General features: G+C 39.4%; 1 pseudogene; it reads left to right on the forward strand.

Moving 5' to 3' along the window:
* The window catches only part of LOC112103736, an 89,466-nt pseudogene extending 66,762 nt beyond the window's left edge, over nucleotides 1-22,704 (forward strand).
* Nucleotides 22,705-24,854: the final 2,150 nt, after the last annotated feature.

Here is a 24,854-nt window from a genome sequence, read left to right on the forward strand (position 1 = left end):
CAGCAGAATGCTGTTATCCCATAAGCGGGGAATAGGTTGCTGGGACTATCTGCTGGATCTGGATGGGTGGCTGAGGTGGGGAGACCAGCTCAGTCCTTTCTTTTCTTCCCCAACCCCCAGTAGTTTGGGGAACTCCTGCCCCATATAATGCCCAAAGAGTCGGGGGATGGACTGCTAGGGTCATTTGCTGGGTCTGGAGAGAATATGGTTGGGAGAACAGGAGCCTGGCCAAGCTCTTCCCCACCTAACCCACCCCCACACTCACCTCTGCTACAGCTGCTCTGGCAGTTTGCAGAGTTTCCTGTACAGTGAGGGAACCATGAGTCTATCTTTTTATAATGGTCAGGTATTATTTTGGCAGGCTGCCAGATTTTTCATTTGCAACTGAGAGAAGGGAAATGACCATTTTCAACAGTTTATGATTACGGGTACATCTTCACTGCAGAACTTGCTTAGCCCACGTGAGCAGTATCTGGGTTAACCTAGTCCATGTCTGAGCAGCCACAGGCTGCAAAACCATACCTGAGCTACTGAGTCCTCACTAGTATTGCACTACCCCTTGTGTGTTGCTAGGACTTCTGGAGATATATCCCATCATTCTTTGTGCTGCAGGAAGCTGAGCTGCTCTATGATCCTTTCCCAGTGAACTGTGCAAAAACTTGTCTGTCCTGAGCACATGGAGGGAATTGTGGGAAGGTATTGGAGGACTATTCGCACTCAAGTGGTTTAGCCTGCATCCTCACTGCAAAGTGAGGATGAGTGAAAGCAGCATCCAGACTCTAACCTATACCCTAGCCGGGCCAGCTAGCCCAGGTTTAAAGCACCAGGAAGCTTGGGTGAGAGGTCTTTGTATATGGATGGGAGGATGGGAGGGAGTACGGGGTAACACCGAGGTAAGAGCCCCGGTTAACTCTGCAGTGAAGACATACCTTAAAATACCTAAATGGAATGTCATGAGACCAATGAAAGGCATCTCTCTAGCCTGAACACTGTTTCCCTGCCAAATTGCAAAGTTCTGCAGCAAACAATGGAGGCAGGAGAGCATCTCAAAAAAGGTTGCAAGAATATCTTCTTATGGAAAGCATCAGGTAATTTAAGTATAGGGGTTGTTACTAGCTGTCTCTATAATAAAATATGAACAAGCTTCAGATTTCATGTTCTCATTTGTTTCTTTTAACAGTGATTATTATTTGTTCTAGACAAAGGAAGCACTCCTCAAAATATTGGATGATGTCAAAGAGAATGACCACTTCAATTTTATCTTGTTTAATAACAGGATAATATCCTGGAAGGAATACTTAGTCAAGGCTACCCTACAGAATTTGAAGGAAGCACAGAAGTTTGTTAAATCCATAAAAGCCACAGGATGTAAATATCACTAAATTTTAACATATCTTTCTCTAAAAAAATTTCATAATAAATACTTTGCATTTACATCTTTCCTCCAAGGATCTCAAATAGGGGCATGATGAAACCATGTTTTCACTAGTCAACTAAATAACAAATAATTGGTGTCATTCTTTGGCAAACAATGAATATGAATAAGAGGAAATGGAAGATGTGTTTGCTGATGGACAATTGACTCCAGCAGAAGAGAATAGGAAGGGATCTCTGGGTCAGAGGAAGGTGGCAGGAAAGAATCTGGCCAAAGATTGGGCATGGGAACAGGGTCTGGAGCCACAGAGGGCTTGTGAGGGAGTCATGAGCAGAAAGAAGGAGTAGGAGGACTTGGCTGAGCTGGTGTTAGGTGAAAGACTGCAGCATGTAATGGTGGCAGAAGGGATCCCAGCCAACAGGATGGAACAAAGAGGGATCTACAGTATTGTTCAAATGTTCTAAGGGGTTTGTAAAAAGCATTTAGCATGATTAAAATTATACAATGAGCCAAATTAAAATGGCTACAACCATTAGCACAGTCATATGATGAACCTCAATGCTACTGCACATATTGCTTGGTTTCCTGTTAGAAGCTTACCTTTCAAAGACATGCATAGTAAACATGAAGAAAGCAATTGCAGGACTAACCTGATTGCTCCCTCATTTGATCTGAAGTTGTTGAGGGCCAGAGCACCCCATGCTAATATAAAACCACTCTGCATATTTTTTTCTGTCTGTGCTGCTGTCACATAGCTGTGAGTAGAAGCAGTCAACAGTATCTTTCACTCCTAGAGGGGCCTTTAGACTGTTGGTAGGCTTGAAACATTCTGGATTGACACATAGTGGAACATTATACAAACTTGTACTTACTCTTGTTCTGTGTTCTGTGGTCATGTCTCTTGCAGGACAAACATAAATGATGCTTTAATAAGAACAGTTGAAATGATGAATGAAGCTCACAAAGAGAAGGTTTGGCCTGAGAGAAGCTCCTCTACAATTATAATGCTGACTAATGGGAATCCCACTAGCGATGAGTGTTCATAGTTATGCTGCCTGTGGACATCCCACTGTTGGTTCAAGCATCTGTAACTGCATCCCTGTGTTCAGGAAAGGGCAGACAAATAAACAGCGACAAATTTTTAAAGTGCTTGTACACAAATGCTAGAAGTCTAAATAATAAGATGGGTGAACTAGAGTGCCTCATGTTAAAGAAGGATATTGATATAATAGGCATCATAGAAACCTGGTGGAGTAGGGACAATCGATGGGACACAATCATTCTGGGGTACAAAATATATCGGAAGGACAGAACAGGTCGTGCGGGGGAGGGGGAGTGGCACTATATGTGAAAGAAAATGTAGAATCAAATGAAGTAAAAATCTTAAATGAATCCACATATTCCATAGAATCTCTATGGATAGTAATTCCATGCTCTAATAAGAATGTAACAGTAGGGATCTATTATCGACTACCTGACCAGGACAGTGATAGTGATGATGAAATACTAAGGGAGATTAGAGAGGCTATCAAAATAAAGAACTCAATAATAGTGGGGGATTTCAATTATCCCCATATTGACTGGGTACATATCACCTCATGACGAAATGCAGAGACAAAATTTCTCGATACTTTAAATGACTGCTTCTTGGAGCAGCTGGTACAGGAACCCACAAGGATAGAGGCAATTCTCAATTTAGTCCTGAGTGGAGCACAGGATCTGGTCCAAGTGGTAACTATAACAGGACCGCTTGGAAACAATAGTAAAGAATAAAATTGTCAGACACATAGAAGAACATAAATTGTTGGGCAAAAGTCAACATGGTTTCTGTAAAGGGAAATCGTGTCTTACTAATCTATTCGAGTTCTTTGAAGGGGTCAACAAACATGTGGACAAGGGGGATCCAGTGGACATAGTGTACTTAGATTTCCAGAAAGCCTTTGACAAGGTCCCTCACCAAAGGCTCTTACGTAAATTAAGTTGTCATGGGATAAGAGGGAAGATCCTTTCATGGATTGAGAACTGGTTAAAAGACAGGGAACAAAGGGTAGGAATAAATGGTAAATTTTCAGAATGGAGAGGGGTAACTAGTGGTGTTCCCCAAGGGTCAGTCCTAGGACCAATCCTATTCAACTTATTCATAAATGATCTGGAGAAAGGGGTAAACAGTGAGGTGGCAAAGTTTGCAGATGATACTAAACTGCTCAAGATAGTTAAGACCAAAGCAGACTGTGAAGAACTTCAAAAAGATCTCACAAAACTAAGTGATTGGGCAACAAAATGGCAAATGAAATTTAATGTGGAGAAATGTAAAGTAATACACATTGGAAAAAATAACCCCAACTATACATACAATATGATGGGGGCTAATTTAGCTACAACTAATCAGGAAAGAGATCTTGGAGTCATCGTGGATAGTTCTCTAAAGACGTCCACACAGTGTTCAGCGGCAGTCAAAAAAGCAAACAGGATGTTAGGAATCATTCAAAAAGGGATAGAGAATAAGACGGAGAATATCTTATTGCCCTTATATAAATCCATGGTACGCCCACATCTTGAATACTGCGTACAGATGTGGTCTCCTCATCTCAAAAAAGATATACTGGCATTGGAAAAGGTTCAGAGAAGGGAAACTAAAATGATTAAGGGTTTGGAACGGGTCCCATATGAGGAGATATTAGAGAGGCTAGGACTTTTCAGCTTGGAAAAGAGGAGACTAAGGGGGGATATGATAGAGGTATATAAAATCATGAGTGGTGTGGAGAAAGTGAATAAGGAAAAGTTATTTACTTGTTCCCATAATATAAGAACTAGGGGGCACCAAATGAAATTGATGGGCAGCAGGTTTAAAACAAATAAAAGGAAGTTCTTCTTCACACAGCGCACAGTCAACCTGTGGAACTCCTTGTCTGAGGAGGTTGTGAAGGCTAGGACTATAACAGGGTTTAAAAGAGAACTAGATAAAGTCATGGAGGTTAAGTCCATTAATGGCTATTAGCCAAGATGGGTAAGGAATGGTGTCTCTAGCCTCTGTTTGTCAGAGGGTGGAGATGGATGGCAGGAGAGAGATCACTTGATCATTACCTGTTAGGTTCACTCCCTCTGGGACACCTGGCATTGGTCACTGTTGGTAGACAGGATACTGGGTTGGATGAACCTTTGGTCTGACCCAGTATGGCCATTCTTATGTTCTTATGTTATCAGTCAGGTGCCACTCCTAAGGAGTGTCCAGAAAACAAAGAACTCATACAGTGACCATAAAAATTATTTTGGGCAGCCATTCACTCCTATTCTGCTGAAGTTTGTCTATTTGGTTGAACCTTGAGACTATTTCTGGGAGAGTTAAAACATTATGGTCTCTCTCATTTTTAGTTGTCTTTGTTTTAATTAAGAAGTTTAACTGGTTTCCAAGTTAAAAACAGAAAAAATTGAACCAATCAAAAAAATAAAGCCAGACCCATAGTAACTGCAGTTGGGATTTACCTGTAATATCTCTCCTCTCTAGGCTTGAACTTTCTCTCTGATGAATTTTTTGTGCATGTATTTTAACCACATAATAGTATTTTTCTAAACATGCTCTTTAAAGGGAAAAACTCTTCTCCATAAAAATTAATTGTTTTCTGTGCTTTAATGCAGGAGAATTGAACCAGAGAAAAATTCAAGAGAATGTGAAAAATGCCATTCAAGGAAGATATTCCTTATACAACCTTGCCTTTGGCTATGATATGGATTATAATTTTTTAGAGAAGATGGCACTGGAGAACAATGGATTGACTCACCGTATCTATGAGGATTCTGATTCAGCTTTGCAGCTACAGGTAGGAAGAAATATAACCACCCTAGCCAGCAACTCTTACAGATATTAGAGTTACCTAATGTACTTTGATGATGTACTTTTTCCAGCATAGCTAACAAGTGATATTAGTAAACAAACATACTTTGTTAATGGTATCAAACATAATATATAGTGGGGAAACTTCTAAGAACAAGTTTTAAAACTTGAGCATAAGAAATAAGACTAAAAAATTGTTTTTTCTGGTTATTCAGAAGTGGTATTCAATTCCATTTTGTTTAGGATCTTAAACTGCATCCATCACCATGCCTGGCTTATTACCCACTATGTCTCTTCAGGGTGCTTGGCCATTAAAAACACAGCTCAGTTGTGCATCATGAGGAGAAGTTAGTGTCTTATAGATGGAGGATTATAGATACCTGGTTTTCACCACTAGTTTTAAACTCTCACTGGCCAGCCACAGTGATTTTGCATTGAGCTGTGCAATTGTATTTTCCTAGCCAAATACCTTCTGCTACTTCCTTTTAGTGTTTAGGAAGTCTTCTGATAATTTTTGAAGTATAGGTCTGTCAACTCAGAGTGTGAAGTGAAAGGGACCTGGTGGAGTCATATTCCCCTTATTAAAATAAAGAATATGTAATACATGTTGATGAAGGCAGAAGAAAAAGGGGAGTTCCCTTTGTTAAATGTTCACTATCCAAAGTCATGTTCACCTTAAAGGAATGAGACATTAATCCAAAGCTTGTCTTTCTCTCCAACAGAGGTTGGTCCTATAAAAGATATTACCTCACTCATCTTGTCTCACTAATCCCGTGGACAGATAATTTTTTTTATAATGCAACGTTGTATTATCTTCTTGGTTCAGTATCCAGAGTGTGATAGAGAACATGAGAGCCCAATACTATAAAGTGCTGAGAATAACATGCAAAGTACTGAGCATCCTCAACTCTCATTAAATTCAGTGAGAGAGATTAATGCATTCAGCTACTGTCAGTATTATAACCCCTAACTATGAAGCAATCACACCTCGTACTTGATCTATGTGTGTTACCCATATAGAGAATTTACAGCTGAACTCCAATTTTAGGTACATTGATCTTATGAATGCCTGATATGAACCATTTTTCTGCAGTTGAAATAATCTTTCTGCCACCGAATGTGACTTCAGTCCTTTAGCCAATGTTCAAGTGCCTGTACAGGTTTGAAGAGACTGAGAGATTTGGTGGCAATAAATAAATAAATCAGGCACGCTGTATGTATTTGTTACTACTCATTATTAAGGCTGCGTGTCTGTCACAGAGATCACGGAAAGTCATGGATTCCGGGACCTCCGGGACTTGTGCAGCAGCTGGTGCTGGCTCAGGCAGGCAGCCCCTATGCCAGCAGGGGTTTCGGGCCACGGGCCAGTGCCCGGCCACCCCTCCCCAACAGCGGCGGGGGTCTCAGGCTGCACGCCGCCACTGCCTTCTCCCTTCCAGCATCAGCGGGGGTCTTGGGCCATGCACCGCTCCCCGCCCCAGCACCCACAGGGGTCCTGGGCCCCCCCCCCAGCACCCGTGGCCCCCCCCCCAGCCCAAGTTTTAGTTAGGGGTATATCGTAAAAGTCATGGACAGGTCATGGACCATGAATTTTTGTTTATTGCCCAAGACCTGTCCATGACTTTTAGTAAAAATACCCGTGACTAAAATGTAGCCTTACTCATTATGTACAGTATCATTGACAGATTGATAAATTAATTTATGCACCATATCTGCTGTAATTTTGAGAAGTTCAATTTTAGGTACTCAGTCTCCATTTAGTTAATTAAAAGGGGTTTAAACTGGAAGCACCACTAAAGATTTACACTTGTTAATTGTGGTGGGGGGGGCGGTTTAATGGGAACTGTCTGCTAGTAAAGGGGTAGCCAGATTGTTACCCACATCAGATATGCACGCTACATTATAGTGCTCATCTTTGATAGAGAGGTGTGGCTGTGGAAAGTAGTAAAAAATCCAGTGAAATACTCCTTATATATAGATCTCAAAGTGCTTTACAAAGGGGTAAGCCTTATTTATCCTCATTATCCAAAACAGGGAAACTGAGGCACAGAAGCTAAATGGATTAGAGAGGGTCACATCTGCAAGGCTGGGAATAGAGTCCAGATTTTGGGACTCTTGGTCTGGTTTTCTATCCACTAGAACACACTGCCTTCTAATGTAAGTTTTCAACATGCAGTTTTTGAATTAATATAAGCAGCCTGGCCAATCAATTCAACATGGAAATTTGTATGCTGGAACTATTTCTTTTCTGCAGGCTATACCTCCATAGAATAAAAGAGGGCAAATTAGGTGCAACTTTCAGACTCTTGGCTAGCTCCTAATGCAGCCCTTTGTTGGGCAAAATTTGAGTGCCTGTGCAGTACTACATCGCACAGACACTTACGTATTTGGATTTGATCCCCTTTTTCCTCTTGCAGAGTTTTTATGATGAAGTGGCCAATCCCATGCTTCGAGAAGTGCAGCTGCACTACCCTATCAATGCAACATCTGAATTAACTCAGAACAATTTCAATCATTATTATGATGGCTCTGAAATTGTGGTGGCTGGACGTATTATAGACAATGACCTGAACAGCTTTACTGCTGATGTGAAAGCTCAAGTAAGTATTGGTTCTGCTGTGTGTTTATTTTAAGCAGTAGCCTGTTTTATAAAATGTCAAGGCTTGAGTCATACCAGAAAAATCCTGCAGAAAACATAAAAACAAATAAGAAGACTCTACATCCCCACTCTATAAATGGAATGTGTGTGACATATTTCAGTGGTCCTACTTATGGATAGCAGTTGCATAATCACCACTAAAAAAATAAGTTTGACATCCACCATACAGTTAATGGGTAAACTTGCAAAAATACCTAACTTATTTAAAAGTTTAAGTCTCTTTGAAAGTAAATGACATTTTTTTCTTTTGAAATGTTTACCTGCTGGCACAATGGTAGACAGTCTATCAAATGTCTCCTGTTACACTGACATATCTCTCTCTACATGTGGTGGGTTGCCAGTGCCAGCATTTCCTCACTGACAAATAAATCAATGTTGTTTGATCTTATAGATGGTTCTAGCTCTCCCCAAACATTCCCTAGTGGTAGTTTAGTGTTTCAGTACTTTTGGGTAGTGATAACTCAAAAGCATCCCACTATGAGATGAGCTACTATGAATTAGCAAAAAGGAGGTTAAATCATGCTCTTGCATGCCATTGATTGAAAAGGAAGTCTGAGTATCCACTTAAATATCTCAATAACCCCATTGTTTCATATTTGATCTAAATTAAGTGTAATATCACTGCATTACCCTTGTATTACCTTATGTGGTAACACTGAGGTGCACTTGGCTGCTACTGTCATTGAACAGGGGTTAATAAAAATACAGAGGTGTCCCAGAATATGTATGTTAGTGTCAGAGCTTGGGCATACATCCAGGAAGAGGTACCCAAAGCCTCACCAAAATTTCTTGTCTTATTTTCACTATTACAGACTAATTTCTTTATCTGACTGTATCACATCAGTGTAATTAATTGCAAGTTATTAGAGACCATTTGTTAGGTGCTGCATTTCTGTATGTAAAAAATGCACCCCTAATTGAAATACCTTTATGCAGTGGTGAGATCATTTTAATTTTTGTAAACAGCAGATTCTCAATTCCTAACAGGCAAACAATGATGTGACATTTATTGAACAAGTAGATATTGAAGAAACAGCTAAAGCTCTCCAAGACCAGGAATACATATTTGGGGATTACATTGAGAGGCTTTGGGCCTATCTCACCATCCAACAATTACTGGAAAAACGGTAACCAAGTATAAAAAAGTATGCAGTTAAAATCGCTTTGTGTGTTGGTAGTGACCAAAGCTTATTACTATCAGATAATGGTTGGTTGATGTGATATCAGTTCCCAGTAAACATGTATCCACATCATGAAATCCACTAAAGCATGTCAATCTCAGGAGAAGGGCCAAGAGACTAAATGGGCCATGGAAACGGAACAATTCTCTCCTCTCTTGAAATGGTCCATTCAATTCAGAGCTGTGGAACATTTGAAGGACAGCATAGGAAATCGTGCATTTGTGCTGCCACTTGTACCCTATAACTTCTGTGGATAAATAGAACACTTTGGACTTTCAATCTGTCACCTTTCACCAGCACTTAAATTCTTCCTAAATAAAATGACAAGGAACCCCCCCCCCACACACACACCTTTGACCATCACTGATTTGCTCTGCATTCCAGTGGAAATGGACTTGGATCATTTTATTCCTCTTTATGTGGGACAAATTCTGCCTATGTGCATATAACTCATTTTTAATTATAGTGATAGTGGGCCAGGTGTAAGAGTCCTGAACCTACCCTTCCCTTCCCTTTTTTTTTTCTTTTTCCCACCCTCTGCCCCATCCCTCTCAGTTTCAGTGCTTTATTTCCATCTTCCATAGCTGTCAAGTGGCGCTAAAGAATGGCACAACTCCAAACAGATCAGGGACATAAGTGAATGGAGCGACGTGGGCCTGGTAATCTGGAGTGTGAGTAGTATAGGGGAGGGTGCCTGGCATCAACCTGCACCTTCATGAAGGTCCACATTGTTCTCCTGTTTTGAAACCTCCCTTTCCTGTACATATGCATTGTGTAATCATCACTATCTTTGGGGAGTTGGAAGATAGCCCCTGAGTTCCATTAATACCATTCCTCATCCTATAGTGTTCAGCACATACCCTTCTCTGCTCACCCCTTCCCCTCTGCAGTTTCCTATTCCCTACTGACTCTAAGAATGAGGGACTAAGCATTGGCCTGCTAAACCCAGGGTTGTGAGTTCAATCCTTGAGGGGGCCATTTAGGGATTGGGGCATAAATCTAGATAGAAACTCAAAGCACCTCTAGATCTCCCCATGTATTATTGCATATGCCTAATTCAGATTCTGAATGTGGCTACAATTATAGCAGCAATGTCTTTGCTTGATTATTAGTCTTCTAAAGGCAAGCAACTTATTCATTTTAGAATAGACTCAGGTTAGAATTGAAATAAATAATTTTGCCACTCAATGGCTTTAGGAATCCTGAATACAATAAATATTTCTTTGTTATAGATGGTCAGGCTTGATCATTTTTCTTTATCCTAAAATGCTTTCCCTCTAAAGTCAGTATTTAATGGAAACTACTGGCTCATGGTGACCTTATTAACTCAGGTGAACAATGCCACAGAAGCCAAATGCATGATAAACATGCAGGTCTATATTCTACTTTATATCACTTCATGGTTTAGAAAATGAGAGTGTAGAATGAATGGAATAGCACTAATCAAACAAGAACCAGTGTAATAACATTAGATACCTAGGTATAAAAATAGATTGATAATGGAACATGTGGTATTGTATTTTTAAATGTTGTTGCAGAAAAACTGTTGTAAATAGATCAATTGCATGTGCTCTTTACCAATATATATATTTAATTCAGAGTGAGTCTTTCTGTTCAGGTTAAGAACTGCATAACAAAGATCCAATAGACTTTGTTTTAAATAAGCTGTTAGACATATACAACCAACAGCCCACTAGAAAATGCAAAGAAACACTAATTTTTATAGGAAACTCATGTTTACAGAGTATCTTCTACTGATAGTCTGTAAAGTACTCTCTGGTGCATGCGTGTGTGTGTAGTACTGCCCTCTACTGGACTTTAGGCTATAACCTCTCCATTGCAACACACAAAAATGTTGTTATTACTTGATTATGGATGGGTTGGCATTGAACCTGAACTTTAATCTGCACTCACATGAGTTGATACTAACTCAAAGTGTTGCATTCAACTCAGGGGAATTCTATATTAGATCTCATCTTGACAAGTAAAGAGGAACTGATCACAGAACTCAAAATAAGTGGTAAATTAGATAAAAGTGATCATGATTTGATTACATTTGTTATGTGCAAATAGAATAACATCTAAACCAGTAACATACATACTTGGTACTTTAAAGGGACTATTTTCACAAAGCTGAAAACAATTATGAGCCAAATCAATTGAGAGAAAGAATTTAAACAGAAAAATGTGACTGTTAATTGAGGTCTGTTTTAGAACATTTTTCTAGATTACTAGCTTCCCCAAAAGCCACAAACCTATAATCAAGAAAGAAGGTCACACTGCCTATTGGAAATTGTAAAATGGTCAATAATGCAGAAAAATCAAAAGTGGTCAATAATTACATTTGTTCTGTACCTGTGGAAAAACACGGACGATGTATGCATATCAAGTGATGAAACTCTTTCCATTCCAGCACTAACTCAAGAGGATATTAAACAGCAGCTACTAAAGCTAGACACTTTAAAATCAGCACGTCAGGATAACTTGCATCAGAGAGCTTTAAAAGAGCTTTCTAAGGAGCTCTCTGGACTGTTAATGTTGTTTTTCAATGTCTTGGAACACTGGTGAAGTTCCAGAGTACTGGAAAAAAGCTCATGCTGTGCCAATATTTAAATAAGACAACCCGAGTAATTATTGGTCTGTCAGCCTGATGTTGATGCTGGGCAAAAAATGATGGACATAGGGCTTAATTAATAAAGAATTAAAGGAGAGTGAAAAAGTAATGCAGTTAACATATTTTATGAAAAACAGATCTTGTCAAATTAACTTGATTTTTTATAAGATTGCAAGTCTGTTACAACACAATATTTTGATTAAAAAATTAGAATGATCCAAAATCAGCAAGGTCCACGTTAAATTGATTTAAAATGAGTTAGCTGATAGGTCTCAAAATGGAATTGTAAATGGGGAATCATCATCAAGTGGGTGTGTTCCCTGTCCTACAGGGATGAGTTCTTGGCCCTACACTACTTAACATTTTTATTAGTGACCTGCAAGAAAACATAAAATCATCACTGATGAAGTTTGCAGATGATGCAAAGATTGGGGGAGTGATAAATGATGAAAAGGACAGGCCCCTGATACAGAGAGGTCTGACACAGAGAGGTCTGGATCTCTTGATAAGCTGGGCACAAGCAAACAATATGTATTTTAATAAAGCCAAATGTAAGATCATACATCTAGGAACAAAAAATGTAGGCCATACTTACAGGATGGGGGAGTCTATCCTGAAAAGCAGTGACTCTGAAAAGGACTTGGAGGCCATGGTGGATAATCAGCAGAACATGAGCTCCCAGTGCAACACTGTGGCCTTGCTAATGCTATCCTTGAATATATAAATGGAGTTGGGAGATTATTTCACCTGTGGATTTGGCATTGGTGCAACCACTGCTGGAATACTTTGTCCAGGTCTGGTGTCCACAGTTCAAGAAGGATGTTGATTTATTGGGAAAGGTTCAGAGAAAGAGCACAAGAATAATTAAAGGATTAGAAAACATACCTTCAGTGATAGACTCAAGGAGCTCAATCTATTTAGCTTCACAAAGAGAAAGTTAAGGGGTGACTTGATTACAGTCTATAAGTACCTGCATGTGGAACAGAAATTTGATGATAAAGGGCTTTTCAACCTAGCAGACAAAGGTATGACAAGATCCTATGGCTGGAAGTTGAAGCTAGGCAAATTCAAACTAGAAATAAGGTGCAAATTTTTAACAATGAGGACTACTTACCAAGATTATTGGTGGACCGTCCATCACTGCAAATTTAAAATCAAGATTGGATGTTTTTCTAAAAAAGATTTTCCAGTTCAAACAGGAATTAATGCAGGGAAGTACTATGGCCTGTGTTCAGCAGGAGATCAGACTGGAGCACAATGATTCCTTCTGGCCTTATTAAAGTATGAATCCCTATACTTAATGTAACTTAATCTTGAAGTTATATTGATAGGACACCGACAGCCTCTGGTGAATTCAGGAAAAATAGACACACCTGTTCTTTTGCCAAATTAGAGGTGACATCTACTCATTGCAGAGAGATTTGGCTGGTTTTAATCATATCTGCTTTAATATACATGGTTTCCCCCCTCCTGCCTGATCTACTTGTGCTGCCCTTTTAACATCTTGGGTAGAGACCAATGTTTTGAGAGCCAAAGGTTGTGAGTTCTACATGCATGCTGTAAGTGTGATTGATGGCTGTAGGTAGGTGGCCATACATTAGGAGTTATAAACGGAGGCAGTCTGCTTAGTTTGGGGGAAGGACCAGCATGGTGATTGTTTTTTCCCCTGATGCCAAAACTGAGGAGCCAATATATCCAAAACACAAGAGCCATCTCTGGTTAAAAGGTTTACAAATAAAACTGTCTATTGATACTTATCACTATACAATCAGCCAAAAGCATCATATCCAAAATGTGATGTTTAAATACAAAAAAAAAAAAAAACACCTTGGAAAAGTCAATAGCTGCTTGTTGCTTTGGTCCCTGAACTGGAAAATTCAGACAGGGATCTTTTTCACCACTAAAAGATAGTGGTAACTACTATTAAAATACAAATACACAGAATTGTTTACTTGAGCATTGGGTGCTGAGACTTGCTGAACAAGAAGTTTTGTAATACTTAATAAGATCCAAATAGTATTTCTAACAATAATATTTAAAGTAATAAGACACAACCAATGAATGAAAAAGACAGAATCTGAGTTCAGTAGTTTTTGGCTGATTACAAAAGAGAATGTTGCTATTATGCAGAAAAATATAATGCAGTGTTTAATGTCTTGGCTTCGTAGAAAGTGTCTAAAAAGGTGCAAGTTGCTGTTCTGATTTGCTTCGTGCATTCAGCATTTCAGCTCAAGAAGAAAAATGGAGGAATCTTGCAGCAGAAGCCCTGGAGCTCTCTCTGAAATATAAATTTGTGACGCCTCGCACATCCATGGTGGTAACAAAACCAGAAGATAATGAAGATAAAGCTGAAATTGATGATAAACCAGTAGAAGGTAGAAACATTTTCATAGTTTTGCTTCACAATCTAATCTGAGATCATTTATCTAGTGGGATAATTCATTGTGAATAAATTATCTGATGTATTTAATCGTATTTTATGTTCACTAATCATTCAAACAAAGCCTGATTTCTGCAAATTTATTAATTATTCACAAGTTTTCAAGTAATACTATAAGCAAACAAATTTGGGGCTATGGGTTGTTTGTCACTTTTATAGTCACTAGCATAAGGTGCTTTTGAAAATTTACACACCATGATTTATGAGCCCAAGTCCCACTGGATTTCAATGGGACTTAGAATTCTAAATCATTAGGTGCTTTTGAAAACTTTGCTCCAGTGTGTGACTGGTATTGTTCCTCATCACTGACTGGATGATTGAAGCTGTTGAAGCAGGAGAAATAAAGAATAATGTACTTCCTGTGTGAATTTTCGGACTGAATAATCATAGACTCTCAGATTGTCCTGAAGGGACAATTAGTTGATTTAGTCTCACCTTCTGTATAACACAGGCCATAGACTTTTATCCAGTTATCCCTGTACTGAGTCCAATAACTTGTTTGACTAAAGCCTATCTTCCAGAAAGCATCTAGAAAACCTCAAGAGATTGTGAGACTTGCAATAAAATCATGAGAGTTGGCAACACTGAAAATTTTCCTTGAAGCCTTCTAGCTGTATGATATATGACAAATATTTATTGCAAGTACTAATCATAACTTGACACAACCACTTCCACATTATCTTAACCACTATTCTTTTATGTTCCATGTGTTATGAAGTAGATGGGTACAAATTAGTTTATCCCACTCTGTATTGTCTGTGATTATACAACTGAAATTTTATACCATAACACTGATTTTTACATATATTGTGTGCACAACCCTTATCTTTTATTCTTCCTTTGCAAGGTCACCTGTGAAGGGTCCTCCAAAACACCTTTGTGTTAGAGAGTGAGAATCATGTCAAATAATATACACTGAAGACTCTCTGAAGAGGGGGAAACTTTTTACTGTCTTTTTAATTCTGTTCAGAGCTAGTGAGGCAACTAAAAAAAAAAAGAATATCCAGGATTTTAGTATCTTAAATGTAGTTAGAGCATCTAAGATTGTGATGGTGAATATCTTTCCTCTTTACTCTAGAAACTTGAACTGTTGTGAGAAAATGCTTTTCATCAACAGATCCCCTTGAAACAGTAGTAAAAATGGTTTAAGCAGTAATGTAGACAAGACAAAATGATATCCAATACCATTTCAGAAAGCTTGTCTGAAGCTTGAAAGGGGTGTGGTGGGAGGGGACTATTTTAAACTTCAAAAGATGCCAGTTTAAAATCATTTTGATTCATCTAACTTTTTTTTTTCCAATCTGTCAGATACTTCTATTCAGTATAGTTACCCTTCAAAGGCAAACTCTGGTAAGTTGTCTTTTTTTAAACATACCTACAAAAACCATACACAGTTCTCCCTTTTTCAAGAACAAATATGTGATGTCATCACAATGCTCTTAAGAGAAAGTTAATTTTACCTGGGGTATAGGTATTGTGAAAATGAATTCAAGTTGATACCAGTAACATAAGAACTTTTCAACATGAATGAAGGCACAATAAAACCATTATCAAAACTATAGGAATAACGTGTGCTTATGTAATTCATAAGTGTTTAGATACCAAAGATAGAGATGTTAATGGGAAATAAAAGCAAACACTTCAAGAAAACATATAACACACTTTCTGTACTGTGTAACGTAATTTATGTAGCTTGAAGTGCTATTCTAAAGTGACTGTGCAAAATTACACCATTTTACTTAACGTAACTGATCCTATTGTGTATTCAGAGTCATATCTACCCTCTTTGGTACCAAAGTTACTCCTGTTAGCCATGGAGAGTCAAACAGCTAAGAAAGTCAGCTGCTGATTCTACTTCAGCTTGTGTATACTCAACAGAATTTGTCAGTAAGTTTCAATGTAACAGTTATGCGACACGACTGAAGACAGTGGAGTTGTGCAGGTATCACTAAGTGCATGTTTGGAAGTCAAGGGGTTTCACAGGTGCAACTGACAGTCTAATTTTTTTGGCAAAATCAAATGATATACAAGTTGAAAAGATCTGTACTCGATTCTCAGATCTCAGGTTGACATTGCAAATCTGGCAATTAGAAAATACATCTTTCTCTTTGTAAGCTGTACACACTTGATTTGGAATCACTAAAACATGTTAAACATGAATGCCATTTTTACAGGCAAGTACATTTTAAGAACAGAACCACATTTTAGCCTCAGAGCCTACCTCATTTTAGCCTCAGATCCTACCTCATTCACTGGTAATCACTATGTTAGACGTCCAATCGCTATTAACCTTTTTGGTGAACACCACAACAAAGAAGGCATTTAGCACTTCTGTCATTTCCATATTTTCTGTTGTTGTTTCTCTGATAGGTCCCCCTTGGGGTGCCACCTGGAACTGGGGTACCACTGAGCCCCCCTGACCCACCAGCCTGGGCTCACTTTACACTGTACTGCTGTAACCAGCCTGCCAAGCCCTCTCCCAGGCTCCAGCCTGCACTTTTGCCACAACACATACAGGTAGGGACAGACCCAGCTGCAGTTACATGCAGGCAGGTTCTTTAACCAGCTCCTGCATGGGAAGGCACAGCTAGGGCATCTCCCAGTTCTTACGGCACATACCTCCTCTCTGGAGTGTAAACCCAAAATTATAACATCTTGCACTGCACTGGGAACTGTACAGCATAAGCTCATGAAATTCACCCCCTCCCTCAATGTGAAGAGGACATATATACACACTGGTTTTAGACAAAGCAAAAACAAGTTTATTAACTACAAAAGATAGATTTTAAGTGATTATAAGGGATAGCAAACAGATCAAAGCAAATTACCTAGCAAATAAACAAAACACGCGAACTAAGCTTAATATACTAAAGAGATTGGATATGAATAGCAAATTCTCACCCTAAATGATGATACAAGTAGGCTGCAGGCTCTTAAGGGGCAAGCTGTGCTGGCTTACAGCTTATAAACCCCAGTTGTTCCATTCACAGGCTAAAAATCCCTTTAGTCTGGGTCCAGCACTTCCCCCCAGTTTAGTCTTTGTTCGTGCTGTATTGTTTTCCCAACAGATGTCTGGGATTTTGTTCACATCTATTTTGTTCTTCTTTGTTGCACTTCCAGTGAATTTCATTGGGTGAAGAGTCTAATTACTAATTATCTCAGCCATAACTTACTGTTTCTCTATCACTGAGAAGCTGCTTTTGTAAGTCATTTAATCTGAGACATTGTAATGTGTTTGCAGTTGATGGAGATCCACATTTCCTTATAGAAGTGACACAGAAAAAAGATCATCTTTGCTTCAATATCAATTTAGATCCAGGTGTGGTGTTAAACCTAGTAAAAGACCCTGATACAGGTGGGTTAATATTTATCTAAAGTAAAAGGGCAAAAAGTCCAGGAGGGAAAGGATGAGAAATAATTTTGATTCTGAACTGAGAAAAAACACGTAGTACCACCAGTACCTGTCTACTTCCAGATAAAATGTGTCTGATGGGCTATACAAGTGAATGAGGACAAATACAGGGATGGATTTAAGCAGCAGCACTAACTTTATTAACACTTCTCCCTGGAGTGAGGTTTATCTGCCACATATCCCCATACTAGGCATTTAAGTGGGTCCAGTGAGGGTTTACAAGGCTCCTATCATATAGCCCAGTGGTTCTCAAACTTTAGCAACAGAAGGACCCCCATTTTGATTTACAATTTTTGCTGACCCTCAACCTCCCCACTCAGCCCTAGGCCCTGGCCGCACTCCACCCCAGGCCCTGTCCACACTCCCCCCTTTCCCCCAAGGTGCCACCCCACCCCCCTCTTCCCACCCTCTCCACCGCCACCTCTCCTCTTTCCCACCTCTTTCCATTCCCTCCCCTGAGCGCGCCCCATCCCTGCTCCTCCCCTCCCTCTTAGCACCTCCTGCACACCACTGAACAGCTGTTCTGCGGCATGCAGGAGACGCTGGGAGGAAGGAGGAGGAGTTGATCAGTGGGGCCAGCAGTCCTGGACCTGACTCGCAGAGTACCTTCGCGACCCTCAGGGGTCTGTGGACCCATTTGAGAAACTCTGATATAGCCCATAAATAAGAACATACATAAGAACATAAGAATGGCCCTACTGGGTCAGACCAAAGGTCCATCTAGCCCAGTATCCTGTCTTCCGACAGTAGCCAGTGCCAGGTGTCCCAGAGGGAATGACCAGAACAGGTAATCATCAAGTGATCCATCCCCTGTGGCCCATTCCCAGCTTCTGGCAAACAGAGGCTGGGGATACCATTCCTGCCCATCCTGGCTAATAGCCATTGATGGACCTATCCTCCATGAATTTATCTAGTTCTTTTTTGAACCCTGTTATGGTCTTGGCCTTCACAACATCCTCTGGCAAGGAGTTCCACAGGTTGACTGTGTGTTGTATAAAGAAATACTTCCTTTTATTTGTTTTAAACCTGCTGCCTATTAATTTCATTTGGTGACCCCTAGTTCTTGTGTTATGAGAAGTAGTAAACAACACTTCCTTATATACTTTTTCTACACCAGTCATGATTTTATAGACCTCAATCATATCTCCCCTTAGCCGTCTCTTTTCCAAACTGAAAAGTCCCAGTCTTATTAATCTCTCCTCATACGGAAGCCGTTCCATACCCCTAATAATTTTTGTTGCCCTTTTCTGAACGTTTTCCAATTCCAATATATCTTTTTTGAGATGGTGCGACCACATCTGCACACAGTATTCAAGATGTGGGTGTACCATGGATTTATATAGAGGCAACATGATATTTTCTGTCTGATTATCTATCCCTTTCTTAATTATTCCCAGCATTCTGTTCGCTTTTTTGACTGCCACTGCACATTGAGTGGATGTTTTCAGAGAACTATCCACAATGACTCCAAGATCTCTTTCTTGAGTGGTAACAGCTAATTTATACCCCATCATTTTATATGTATAGTTGGGATTATGCTTTCCACTGTGCATTACTTTACATTTATCAACATGAAATTTCATCTGCCATTTTGTTGCCCAGTCACCCAGTTTTGAGAGATCCTTTTGTAGCTCTTCGCAGTCTGCCTGGGTCTTAACTATCTTGAGTAATTTTGTATCATCTGCAAATTTTGCCACCTCACTGTTTACCCCTTTTCCCAGATCATTTATGAATATGTTGAACTCTCCACTGCCTACCCCTAGGATTCAGCCCTCACACTCCCTGCAGCAAAGAGGACAGAAAAAAGGACTTTGGTCTGTGAAGACTTCAGGTCTCTCCTTTTCATAAAGTCTACCAGCAAAATCCCAGGTCTCTTATTTCTGGAGGCTGGCCTTTTATCTGCATTGGACACTGGCCTCAAGTTACAATAAGCTAAATATTCCTACCAATTCTTAACATTCAATTTCTAAGTCCTTTTCCTATTCAGATTAACTGTGTCTCCATGATACTGTAAGGAAGATGACAAAAATCTACCAGGCCTCAACCCTTTGGCCTGAATAGGAAAAATTCCTTCCCGCCCCCTAAAACAGGTGATCGGTCAGACCCAAGGCATCCTAAAAAAAACAGTTCCTATGCTATCTAACTACGAGGAGGGAGTGTGGGTTAAGATAAAATGGGACAAGAGGCTTGAGAAATCTCAGGCAAGAGTTTAAGTTGATGATCATGGGGAACAATCCCTTAGGCTGGTCAAAGGGTGGAGAAGTGTCCCTGGGAAGGAGGTGCCTACTCCTGCATACACTCCCCGTTTCATTCCAAAGCTGTCTGGCGCCTTCTGGATCCAATCAAGTCTCCCACCCACTAAACCAGGTGGAGGCATTCTGCTCATCCATCTCCTTAAGTGATATACCACCTGAATCTTGCTAAACTAATGCTCCCTAATGCAACTGCTATGTCAGTGGTCTAAAGCTTCGTGTGCAGGAGAGGCCAAAATGAAAAGAAATACAGGCAAGAGACTGAAGGAGAGAAAGGTGGAGTAGTAAATTGGTAGCCAGTGAAAGGATTGGAAATTATTCTACAAAATGATTCAACTGCATAGTACTTTCCTTCTCCACATCATTCCTCAATATTTCCTGATCAGAATCTATCTGTACAGTAATAGCATATTTTGTTCCTTTATAACAGGCATCACAGTTAATGGGCAGCTTATTGGAAAAAAGAAAGTCAGCAACAATGCACAGATCCAAAAAACATATATTGGAAAACTTGGGATTGTAAATACACAACTGGATTTAAAAATAGAAATAACGACTGAAAAAATCACCCTCCAGAATGGCAGAAAGACAGCCACTTTTACCTGGCTTGATACAATCACTACAGCAAGAAGGGTAAAGTACAACACAAAAGCCCAGACTTGTTCAAGAATGTTCAAACTTATGAAAACATTAGTATGTAAATGTAATTAAGGCTGATGGCAGTGGCAATCTGATTAACAAATCCTTGGAAGCCACGTACCCTGTTAATGCATTCAATTGCTTGTTTCAATACTGTTAGGCGCTGATTCAAGAAAGCACTTCTGCACACACTTAGTTGAGCATATGTTTAAGTGCTATCCCAAACAAGGATGCTTTCCTGAATTAGGATCTTAGATATGAACGGTATGATCCTGCAGCTACCTACAAACATGTAGACCTCTGCATTGGCATGGAACCCCATTGACTTCAGCGGAGCTCCAGATGAGCACAGGAGTATGTGTGTGTGCATACAGTTGCAGGATTGAGGTTTTCGTCTCTTCACTCTTGAACTCTTTGCTACCACATATTAAGCATCACTTGTTTGATTTATGGATCTTCAGAAAGTTTCGTTAAAAAAAAACACACCCATGTTACTCTGCCAGATGGATTTTCCATAAATTCCTTGGTCTGTTAGTTAACTTATTGTCCACAATATTAAATGCTGAAAACCAAAAATGAACAGTTGTGAGGTCTCTTCACAAATTTTATCTTTCACCTTTCTTCTCCTGCTGCAGTTTGACTATGGAGATAAACAGGGAAAAGAATCTAGTGCTTTCATTCAGAGATGGTGCAACTTTTATTGTTGTTTTGCATCGAGTGTGGAAGAAGCATCCTATACACCACGATTTCCTAGGATTGTACACGCTGGATAGTCACAAGGTGTCTGAACACACCCATGGCTTATTAGGTAGGAATTCACATCCATTGAAATGGATGAACACTACCTTAATTTAAAAGACTGACATTTTCCAGACTGGTTGATTTAGGGAAAAGTAATCATTTGTCCACATTCTCAGAGCTAAGATGTACAGAATATTTTTAAAGTATCACCTCCTATATATTAACTCTTTCATTGTATCTGGTCCTAGTTTGTATATTAAAAATAAAAATGGGATGTAGGGCTATAACTTCAATAAAAAACTGCATTATGGAAAAAACTGAGAATATGAAAACATGTTTTGTAAGTGTATGTCTTAAACTCATAGAAATTACAAATGGAGATGACCTAATAGATCACATTTAGCTCATTCTCTTGGGGTAAGTGCAAAAGTTTTCCCTACAGTATATTTTCTTGTGCTTTGTCTAGGCTAGTTGAAATGTCTCAAGATATGGGATTCTACTACTTCTCTTGGAAGAGTATGCCATAGACTAACAGAGCTCCCCATTATGAAGTTTTTCTGGGAATTTCAAAATTTCCTTCTCTCAATTTCATCCCCTCACTGCTAGTTATACCTCCTTGTATGTATCAAAAGTAGCTTATAGCCATCAGTTAATTTAACCGCAGTTTTTGATATTGTATTTTCTCCCCTTATTTTCAGGACAGTTTTTCCAGCACATTGATTTTGAAGTTTTTGACATCCGTCCTGGATCTGACCCCGAGAAACCACATGCCACAATGATTGTCAAAAACAATAAACTGACAGTAACTAGGTAACCAAATTATTAGGAAATACTTTCCTACCCTGAAAAGATCTGTAATTTGGGGAGAGGAAGATAGGAAAATTCTCTAGCTGTTACAGTAAAGGACTGGGTTCAGTTTTTTTCCATAAAAGACAGGTAACACAATAGTCTCCCTGAGAGAACAGAGCACAGTGCGAGAGTCTTCTTCTGTAATAATCTCCATCACAGCACAGCACTCTTACCCAAGTGAACAGGCAGGAACCTTACATCTACAAAGGTGCAGTACATACAACAAAATTATAACCTCTCCTTACAATTATTTAGCTACATATTCCTGATTATGCAACAGACTTGCTGTTTGACCATGGAAAAGCCACTTAATCCCTGTTTACACTAGAAAAACTACCTGTTGTTGCCTAGAAGGTATCAACTGAATGGATCCAGCATGGTTTAGTTGCAAGTGTAGACAAAGACTGCTACTGTATTCATAGGTAAATACTAGTCTAAAGAATTTATACAAAGACAAACCTGGTAAAATTGCTAAGCTCACAGACAGATTCAGAATCAGAGATACATCACATTACAAAGTACTATTATTTTAGTTAATTCATGCTTTTTGTCTTTATTTCAGGGTTAGTGAGAAAGATTATGGAAAAGACCCCAGTCATGGAACAATCATCCCCTGCTGGTTTATTCATAACAACGGTACAGGACTGATTGATGGAGCTCACACCAACTATATTGTTTCCAACCTATTTAGCACACCATTTATAAACTAAGCAACAACTTACATGTGCAGTCTCATACTTTAAATAAAATGCTTCCTAATAACCAAGAAAGAGTTAACTACAAGAAAACAATACAGAGAAATAAAGTTGCTTTGACTCATTATTAAATGAAGCTGATTGCTGCAGTTTTTATTCTTTGATACTTTCCCAACTTTGACGCACATGGCATGTCTCAGTAATCACTTTTGAGTAAATATTATGATCTGGATAGTAATTTTGTCTGCCTTTGGCCTGCGGCATGTGTACATCTAGTATAATGTTTATACGTTTACTTCGATTATAGACTGTGAGATCTGCTCCTGCTCACATTAAAGTCAATGACAAAACGTGCATAAACTCCAGTGGGAACAGAATTGTGCCCACTAGTTGTGCCTGGTGGCCCAGTCAATGTGGGTAGCTAGTCACACCAGGAAAGGAAGCTGCACCACTTAATTCTTATTCACCTGACAGGGCAGCATGGTGCATTCATGCCTGCACAGCCTCCTATGCAGAGAGAAAAGGAGCTTCTGTCAGATGAAAGTCTCAACACGTAGGATAGATTTTACTGTTCAGAGGTATTCCTTACCCTTTCATCACTCATTTTCTCCTGCCCCTTTGGGAATCAGGTATCTATGCTATTTCCAGGAGCTCCTGTTTTCTTACTAAGCTTAAATGGTGGACAGCTGACAGCTACTGCAAGGCTTCTGGATTCTCAGAACAAGTTTAATCCCTCATGCACCAACAATTGGGATGGTTCCATGCACAGTGTCAAACATCATATGTAACATTAAACATTCATCCATGAACATAAAAGCTGTATTTCACAATTTTAACATAAAATTAAGACTAACAGAAGACTTTTAAATTGTACTTTACTTTTCAAAAGACATGCATCTAATTTCCATACATGCATCATTTATAACACTGGCATAATATTATGGCTTTACAACTCAGAAATATGTACTTGTTTTCCCAAGTGTTCTACAAGATAATACAAAGTGACTTGATTCCTGATGCCCGGTCTAAACAGAGGAGCATTATTGGCAGAGTTGCGGGAGGGGAGAAGGACTGGAATAATTGGAGGTGTTGCAGGACAAGATTTAATTGCATTGGTAAACCTTTAAGCAGTTCCAGAACTGGAATAATTTAAGATGGGGAAAGGGATGTTGTGACAGTCTATACTTTTATGGTCATCAATTTTACAAGACTATGATAAATGTTGTACAAAGTATGCCTTGTGAGATATCATTTAAAACATCATCTTCTGCTGAACATTATTGTCCTGGTAAAATATGTGTATCAACATTGTATGTAAAGTTATAAGTTTATACTGTATAACATTGCTGTAACATGTTCCAGAGTTAGAAAAGCAGGCCCAAACCAGTTTTTCAGAGACAAAGAAACACTAGCAATCCAGCCAGGTGTTAGAGTTATCACTGGTTTAAGCAGCCATTCTTCAGCAATGGAAGGGATAAACAAGAAATTTACATTTCATCATACAGACTGTTCAATCCTCACATCCACAAGAGACTACTTGTCACCTGCACCCCAGGTAGGGGTAATCCTCAAAAATGGGAGTGTGGTATAAGAGAGAGAGAGACAGTGGCATCCATTTCACCTCTTCTCCTCCCATCTCTGCTCATGACATCATGACATCGACTGAATTAAGGGGGAGTGATCCCAGGCTGAAAAGGAGAACCAGCCTGTGAAATTTACGGGAAAATGCCCAACGCTTTTATCATATGACATTGAAAAAAAAGTCCAATGGCCATATTGTTTTGTATGAATCAGAGTTCTCCTGATGCAGGAAAATGCAGTGCTTCTATTCTTTTTGTGATGCTGTATTTTACATGGTCCATGGACACAACACATGATATATGCAATGTCTGAATATTGTTGCATGACCTCACGGTCTCCTTTTTGGTGGGTTAGTACAAGTAGCAGAATTCCTAGAGTGATGCACAAGCATGAGCCCAGTAAATAACAGAACTTGTATTTATTACTAGAAGAGGGGACAGAGGCAGCTCCCCTGCTGGTGCTACTGACGCCACAAACACTTTTACTTTCCCTCAGCAGGCAGCACACACCTAACTGTGCATTTCCTCTCAGGGCTACTTCCTGAGTCACGGGCCTTCCTGTTTGGGAGGAGCCACAGGCTTTGG

This window comes from Terrapene carolina, unplaced genomic scaffold (assembly GCF_002925995.2).
Source record: "Terrapene carolina triunguis isolate 2854851 unplaced genomic scaffold, T_m_triunguis-2.0 Scaffold232, whole genome shotgun sequence".
Lineage (NCBI taxonomy): Eukaryota > Metazoa > Chordata > Testudines > Emydidae > Terrapene > Terrapene triunguis.